Below are 9141 nucleotides of genomic sequence, written 5' to 3' on the forward strand. Positions count from 1 at the left end.
CTGTCACTATATAAAAAATATGCTGAAACTATGGTTTATAGGAATACACAACAGTATATTTATTTTAATCTAAAGCATGGAGTCAGGAGATCGATTGCATTACTCCTATTCAAGATACTTCCTCTAAATTCTTTTACCTACAAGTGGCTATCAAAAGAAAAATCTAGCAGTCTCTATAACGTATGTAATGGAGGAGAGCAAGACTTGGAATATATGTTGCTTACTTGCCCAAATGCAACAGTCGTCGTAGCAAGATAAAGGTTTCTACAGCCAATTAGTATAAAATGTAGATTTAATTCAATTGAGGACTTGATCTCGCTTTGTAAGGTTCCGCCAAACAAATTTGTATGCAACAATCTATTCAAATTTTTAAAATCTTTTTTACCTTTGTATTAGAACGAAAAATGTTATTATCTTATTGTCTAAATTTTATATATCATGTACTAAATATTTGTTGTTTCCAGTAGAGAACTAAATCAAATTAACCTAAACTTGTACTTGTGCAAATACATATGGTGTTGGATGGCAAATGCAATGGGAGTGGGACCTCATACTTTTTTTACAGCCTTACTGCACTGTCATGGCAAACTGCTGGTGTAATATAACTATAAATGAACAGGTCTGCAGCACACTACATGGGGGGGGGGGGGGGTGGTCCCTAATGACCACGGCCTCTGTCTTGTTAACTGAAATGTGTTAAAGCTAGGCATAAGAAGGAAAAGGAAACCTTCTCAACAAACATACATGGTGATTTTGTTTAAAATACTAGCATACTTGGGTTTGCTCTCTGAATCTTCATGAATCGCTATGGACAGCACCAAAATTCCAATACCCCAAGATTCTACTGTTCTACCCTAAGAAGTCCACACGAATCATAAAAGGAATTATTGGGATCAGCAGAGCTATCGGCAGCTGCACTGGTGGTCAGCGCCAGCTGACCAGCTTGTCCCAGACCGTCTAAATTGGCTGTGTCCTTGCTGTTGAGTGCTGAAAAAAAATAGGAATATAAATAAAAATAGAATAGTTATTCTGTTATTAATACGCTCCACAAAATGTTTTATGAAGAGCAAACTCAGTCACTTAAACAGATCACCTAAAGTACTTCTAGTTTTGCTGAGTCTATCGACTGTTGTTAAATCCATATTCCAAATCTCCCTAACAAAAACTACATTTGGAAGTTATGTATTGCAGTGAACGATCTTTGACTCCATCAATTCCCATTTCTCAACATCCTTGATGAGCCAACTCAGTCTCCCTTTTTTTGCAGTGCATAGATGCATACTTCACATCATCACTATGAATTCAATTAAATAACCTGGAACTGTACGAGCTACATAAACTCACTGATAGAACGCACTGTGGTGCACTACAGTGACAGGAGAACAGTCTGCAATGTCTTCTTAATTATTTAGGGAAAGTGAGCGCCTGATGAATGCGATTAGGTAGCGACACCCGCCTAGCAGAAACTAGAAACTGGATCACACAATAATATACCAGCGTAAACTAAACCTAACTTACCTCTGATTTTGAGCAGCATGTCATTCAGATTTGTTTTTTCCATTGTAGAACACAAACAACAAATTATTGAAACTCACGAGCCATCAAATCTTGACACCTAAGAGGTCAAACAGGTACTGCCCACATTCGAGAATGTCCGCCCATTAGTACTTCAGCTGCTGGATGGTGCGCCAAACATTGCTGGTGTGCCACATGTACTGGCACACCATCCCCCAGCACTGCTGATGCTCCCAAAGGCTGTACCCGCTACTGGGCCTACCAGCTGCTGCAAGCAGAGAGGGGAGGTGGCACTGTAAAAAAAATAATTTTGCTGCCACCTCTTCCTCTCTCAAGATTGCCCAGGGCGGCTCACCTGGGCGGTGGTGCTGCCCACAAAGAAGTTGCACTTCTGCTGTGGCCCTGGGTGGGGAAATAATAACTAAGAAAGAAAAGGAAGGGAAAGTAAAGAAGGGGAAATAAACTAAAAGATAAGTCACAAAAACACCAAAAACTTACACAACAAAGCAAAATGCACAAACATAAAAACACACACTTTTATAAAAAATAAAAATTAGGGGTAGAAGAGTAATAAAGGCGGAGGATTACAAAGATTAGGTACTGATTAAAATGTACGTCCATTACCATAACAAAGAGCAGATAAACAAGATGGCCGCACCTATGCAGACCATGTGGTGCTGTTTGCGCATGATTTAGAATGCAAGCACACTTCAGGACAACGTAGTGCCATTCGTGCATGATTTTGGAATGCATGGTCACACTCTGCATTCCCAACACAATGCAAACAGACGTGCAGGCAAACTTTGCCTAAAAAGCAGAACTCCCCATAGCGTGTCAGAGTTTTTTTGTGACTCCATGTAATTCCACGTTGTAGGACTTTGCGAACTCCCCCACCCCTAAATAGAAGGCAATACCCTAGATCAGGTGCCACTGCAAGTAGGGGAACAGGAGGCAGAGTTGCATCAAGAAGACCTTGGCAATGAAGGATCAGTTGCCACTGCAAGCAGGGGAACAGGAGGCAGAGTTGCTTCAAGAAGTCTCTGGCAATGAAGGACTACTCCCAAAAAACAAAGCATTGGATGGGATTTCTGTACGATTTCATCTGGGACTACAAGACACTATTGACTCTGAGGCGTTCAGTCGTAATCCCACAGATGGGAACGTTGCCCCATTGGCTCCATATCCATGCATGGTTCTTCCCATGCCAAGCAGGATTACTATTGCAACAACACATCATTAGTAAATCCAACCTGTCTCACAACGGTGTAAACCCAGCCCACGTTTCCTGTTAGTGGGTGAACAATCCAACGCTTTTTAAACTTCGCTTCACATTCATAGGAAGAGCCAAAGATTAAAACGCAATGGCACTATGTATACTTGGCCACCACAAGCTAGTTATTCCATTGGTATCTTTTCTAATACCTCTTGCTTGAAACTGAAGAATCTGAAGAATAATGAGGCCCCACTTTCATGGCCTGTATTCATAGTTAAAATTGAGATGGAGTGAGCTTTGCCTTTCTGGTCTGTGGGAGGTTATTGTCCTTCCTGATCTTGTTTTAGGACACATGCATTATTGTTTGACAAGAGTGGGTCACACCTGTCAGGCACCAAGCACTTGGACTAAAAGCGCGAGCCCCACTGGGTATACCTCACTGGGTAAGTGAAAAAACAATGAGTAGTGGTATTTCTACGCCAGCCCAAGGGCCTCCCACTTACCCTAGTCCTCTCAAGTCTTTTCACAGTACCAGACTAGAGTAGAGCTCAATAGGGCTTTCTTTGCCCTCTGATTTTGCCAAGTCCATTCCCATGGCTGTTGTTTTACTCGATAGTAGGCAGGGAAAGTAATAATCTTGTTCATCCATTTATGCACCTCACTAATCTGATTACGAGGCATTTGGCTACCTTAACAAAGTCATTACTATCCCATCATTTCTAACCTTGCATTATCAATTTCTTCACTTGATATTCAGAGCACTAGGCAGAAATCACATTGTGTCAAAACCCTTCTCAAATCATCCCAATGTTTTGTTTTACATAAACAGTCAGATTTCCCAGGTCTGTATCAGTTCTAATTCAGTTGCTAGGTCCCGGGCCCCAGAGAGGGGGTGGGGATAGGTTAACACCACAGCAGGGGAAATCCACAAGAATTGCCCGGCTCATGTCCCGAGTCTGCACCACCCCAGGGACAACGCCTCCTCCAGCCGCAGCACACATTCAGCCTCTCTTCCCACCCAAGCCCGACCAACTTAGCCCTTAAAGCCATTACCTATCTCAAAGTTATAGATCTGACTTGTGCACTTCCCTTACCTACATTGTTCCAACATGCCAGAGGCTGTTCACCTTGGAGTCCTGCTGCAGATATGAGTTCAACCCAGTGCAAGATTGCCACCACCTCACCCTGATTTTCAGGGACTGGTGAGAGATCATCAGTCCCCACCAGGAAGTGACATATTCCGAGGCCTGGGTCCCTTTCTTTGGGTGAACCTAGTCTAAGGTGCCCACCCTTCACAAAGAAAAGAGAGCTCTTCCCCGGAGCTCCAGCCAGCTTTTCTAGGATCATTTAAGTTACCTCACTGGACACTGCAAATGTGTCAATCTCTGCAACTCTTGGTTTGGGGATCTTAACCCAACTCCCTTTCAGTGGGCTGAGGGCAATGGAGGCTATCACGCAACCCTTCTGACCGGCACTCACCCACTACTTAGGACCAACTGACCCATGTTTAATTGCTATTGACATGGACCACTTCTCTACTTTGGCCTTCACATGGAACCCTTCTCCACTTTAGAATAGTTGCTGCTGCTAACAAGATCTGTACATGTGGCAGATCCATCTGGGACCACGCCCCAGGCTTTCATACACACCGCTGTGGCCATCATACTAGTTGCAGCTTAGCCCCAAATGCTCTCAGCACCAGTGACATCAGGGGATTGGCCCAATGCTCTAGCCCCACCCAATGGGCTAAAACATCTTGTTGACCTCTTTGTCAACTTCATGGATGAGCTGGAGATGAATAGAAGCACAACATATTAGATGGTATGTGTGAGGAAAACCTCTAAAACCTAGACCAACTGTAATAAATGGTAACAGGGTTACTAGGGTGCCGGATATCCCCTAGCTTGGGGTTACTGACTATCGTAATATTGACCTTTTATGGCTTTCAAAGCTGTGCTCCTCTTTTCTTTAGCCCGTAGAGTTCTTTTTAGGTTTTCTAAACATGATTGGTAATAGACCTATATTACCCCTCTTACAGATCTTTATAATGAAAAAAGATTTCCAGTAGTTCTTTATGGCTCAGTCATCTGGGGGTACCAAAATTGTAAGGCTTTACAGCAAGAGGCGAACCGCTTCTTTAGGTAGTTGTGAGGCCTAGCTCCTAATAGTTTGTCCTTAATTGCACATGATGAATAGGCCCTTGATTAGGTGGAGGATTCTGTGAAACTGTCTTCAGTGCTATTGTGGATCTCAGTGTGGTCTGGGGGTCACACAGGCTTTAATGGGGATGTGAATGACTACTGCATTGGGTGTAAGTATGGTCTCAGGATACCATGGTTGAGTTATGTTGAGTCTGACAGTCAGACCTTGGGCTTCCCCGACCTGTTTTATAAACTGCATCTCATCTCAGCAAGGGGGATATAGCGCAATCCGGGAATGGTTTTTAAAGAATTTAAAGGAAGTTAGGGATTTAGAGGTGCTCACAAGGGCATCCTCCGGAGCACTTTAATCTCTGCAAACTGTAGCAGGCCTGAAACCCTAACTTCTTACGGTTTCCCACATCTGGGAAAGATCTCTTCTGAATATTCGCAGGTTTGAGTTGATTTGGTCACGTATTTGTTTCCCGCCAGGTCAAATTGACCCAAGAATGATTGAGGTTTGCCCTTGTGATGGCTGCTCTCAGCAGTCTTTGGAGCATATATTGTTGTTTTGTAAATTTAATGAATTTATTCGACACAAGTATTTAAAAAGAGGGGATTCCAACAGTTTTGACCTGCCATTTTATATTTAAAGTTATCTGTTCATGTAGTAAAGCTGGCTGTCTCCTCTTTTCTGAAAGGTGCTTTATGCTGAAATAAGATTATACATTCTTAACACTGTATTGTAAACTTGTGATCCGCTTGGGTGCAGCATGTTGGACGGCTTTTTAGACTTTATAAATACTGCTATGTTGTTATCATGGTGGCGTTTTTACCTATATCCATGCACTAAGATTTTGTCTGTTCTAATTGTCATTCTTTGTTGATTATATTGTATAATAGAATACAGATTTTGTTAATTCATTAAGTCCTGCCCCGTCCATTTTCAGGGCTACTTGATTCAACAGGTGAATTGTTACACACTACTTAGTGGATTCCAAATTCCATGTCCACCGTCCTGCTGTCTATATCATCTAACACATTTTTTGGGGTTTGATGATCATTGGCACTGGCTGCCTTAATCTGGAATTCAATCATTCTGCATCACCAGTTCCTCATATCAAAAGTGGCCCTTAAGGAAATCACAGTAGATGCCTTACTCTACACCTGCGATCCAGGTTACTGAACCATTTAAAGTTTGAGGACCGGTTAAGATAATCTCGTCCGAAACATCTAATCATTTGCTTTACTGCATAAAACTGGGGTTTCCAGATATCGTGAGGGAAACATCAGGGGAACCAGCTACTAAATGATTTGATTAGTATGTGTCCACTTTACCCAGGTCGGGGGCCTGATTTGCGCAACAGGACTGCTGCAGACCTCTACCAGAGTTCCCTTTGGCTTTGCCCTGCCCATGCATAGTTCACCATTTTTTTAGACCTATCAGTATCACACACACTCATGCACCACCTCCCCGACAGAGAAGGTGAGATGGGCAGGTGGTGTGCCCACCATATGGACATGGCAGGGTCCTACCTCACTTTCATTATAACCCATTGTTTCAACCAGCTGTCAAACTCAAGCATGTGTTAGACTCATGTTTCAATACGAGTCAGCTGGGTAGCCAACATAACCGGAGACCCGTGGTTCCAAGCATGCGCCTCATTACTAGGCAGCACAATGCAGTCAGGGTACAATATGCACAGCCCTTCCAAGTTGACAGTCATGCCGAGAGCCCCATCCTCTTCCCCGCCCAACACTCCTCAAGAGGAGCTAGGGCAGTTGCCCGGCGAAGGCAGGGAGCCTGGCAATTCACCTCAGTCCCAATGATATGGTGAGGCTGCTGCCAGGCCCACTGTGACATTCTTCACCAGAGTAAAGAGCCATGTGCTATCTCAAAGCCTTCCCAGCCGACCCGAAGCCAGTCATGGAGCACCACCATAGAGGAGATGTACACTGCAAGATCTGCCCTCTCAAGCTACCAACCTTCCAACTATGTTGAATCCTCCTGGCACTCTACACAAACCCCACCCATTTACTTCTCTACAGTGTTACGCCTTCTTGAACTCTCATGTCAAAGTTCTACTCAACCTTTCCTTAGAGTACTTGTTGACTATCGGTCTTGCACCCTTATTTAGCCTTAGATGGAGTTTATTATCCACTTTAGGCTACATTTCCAAGCAATCCAACACCAAGAAGACCCAATGCTGGCACAGTGAGGGCTACTAACTACCTATCACCATCTATGGGGTGAGCCTTGATCGAAAGGACTTCGTACCCTGAGCGACACATGGCCATTGCCATTCTGTATGCCACCTCTTCTGCAATCGCCGCTGGATGGGGATTCAGCACTGAGCTCTTCCCTCTTCACTCATTACTATTGGGGGAAATCTGGTTAGTTTCTTTTCCTCCACTTTGTAATATGCTTAAATTCAGCTGGTCACCATGTCTGACCTGAGGTCGTAGTTGAATGCCAAAGCCGGACCAATTATATGCGCCAGAAGGAGGGGGACACACTTTTACTCAGGGTAATCACAGCAGCACAACTTTTCACAGATCCGAGTCCAAAGCCTGCATTGAAACCAGCATTGGCAAATGGGCAGGGGAATTTCCTTGCCACTGAAGTTGGTGCCGAAGGTAGTGATTGTGGGCAGCCGTGAGACAACATAGGCAGTCACATTCTGCACATAGCCAGGCACCTGGCACCTGGCATTTTTCAGGTCCGGGCAGACTCAGCACCCACCCTATCAAGGAAAGGAAGACTAGACAGCATGTCTCTGTAGTGGAACAGGAGGGAAGGGACTTGTTAGGGCAATCAGGGTTTTAGTCTTGGGAGGATGAAGAGAGCAAAGCCCCCTGAGACAGCCCGAACTGCACCTTGAAAGAGCCTCAGGATAGTCTAGTGACTCTCAGAGAGGCATAGCTTCGGGAGGAACCCATGGCCACAAGATGTGTTTACAGTGTCGATGATCAATGTGTCCTGTAATTCACACTAATTCTTGCAGCTAGTCATGGTCTTTATGGAAGCATGAGCTGAGTGATCCAAGAGTCTTAGGTAACTTTTGCAATTTTCTCCCACCTGCAAGTGCAGGAGAAGTGGAAGGAAGTAAGCACTAACTATCCACTGCCTGTGCAGTAAGACAGCCCAGCACCCCGCCACACTTCTCCTCTGAAAGTAAACCTCCATGATTTAAAAAAAAGTGTTGCCAGGCACTCAGCCCAGGAACCCCACCTCCCCAGCAGGCAGGCAAGTGAGAGGCTTGTAAGGCAGCAGAAGCAGGAAGCTCTTTCACCAGCCCTACCACAGTAGAACCAATCCAATAGGTACCTGGCAATGAGGGAGGTTTGCACCACCTGCACATCAGCCATCTGTCACCCACAAGGGAACCAGGGATTGATCCCTACATATCAAGTGTCCCCAGCTTAGGTAGCAGCCTGTGTCATGCCAGTGGGCTTGAGTTCATCTTGTTCTGTGAGGAGGCATGAGGGGGGAAGGGGCAGATTTTCCTACGCTGTCAAAGGAACTTACCCACTTTGGGTACATATGTGGAAGCTTGAGCAGCCAGGGTAGCATCTCCTTCCACACCTTGGAGCAGTTCACACTAGCTCTAAAGGGGCACAGGATTTCCATTGATAGGAGACAGGGTACCTCATGGTCCCTTCTTTTTCTCTCCCTGGCTGCCCTGCCACCCAAGACAGGTAACTCCCCAGGCGTTCGATACCTGGGTGGGCAAGGATCATTCTTGAAAGGGCCAAGGCGGAAGTTCCTTCAAGGGGGGCCCATGCCCTGGGAGGCACTGCAATTTGGTTACCCCCCGGTGAGTGCTGGGTGAGCATAGGTTTATTTTTGGGAGGTCTGTCTAATGTATTCGGCCCATCCCAGGGAGTCTAGGGCATAAATCACCCTCGTCCCTCACAATCAGTGGGTCTTCTCAGGTGGAGGAGCCCGAACCCATGCCAAGTCCTCATCCTAACGTCCAGCAACCACTGAGTACTTCACTAGCCAGGAGGCACAATGAGAGAGCCAGGTCCTGTGCTTTGGGTTCAGTCTGGGCAGGAGCAGCTCCTCCATTAGAGCGGAGGACCATCGCTCCACTACTAAAATGCCCCCAGAATACCCCCAGAAATAAAAAATGAAAAGGTAATATAGTTAATTTATTATCATTTTATTTTTATCAACCGGTCCTAAACTGAGTATCAGGACAGGGTGGGGCCTCCTGAATGGCCATATCAGGGAAGAGTGATGGGCTGCCTGTGCACTTCTTTTTAAAGCAT

At 45.2% G+C, this 9141-nt stretch overlaps 2 pseudogenes; both read right to left on the reverse strand.

Moving 5' to 3' along the window:
- Positions 1–2444: 2444 nt before the first annotated feature.
- Positions 2445–7329, reverse strand: LOC147708541 (28S ribosomal RNA; annotated as a pseudogene).
- A 440-nt stretch (positions 7330–7769) lies between these two features.
- On the reverse strand, positions 7770–7917 carry LOC147708542 (5.8S ribosomal RNA; annotated as a pseudogene).
- Between the last annotated feature and the right edge of the window lie 1224 nt (positions 7918–9141).

Source organism: Lissotriton vulgaris, chromosome 6, assembly GCF_964263255.1.
Source record: "Lissotriton vulgaris chromosome 6, aLisVul1.2, whole genome shotgun sequence".
Taxonomy (NCBI): domain Eukaryota; kingdom Metazoa; phylum Chordata; class Amphibia; order Caudata; family Salamandridae; genus Lissotriton; species Lissotriton vulgaris.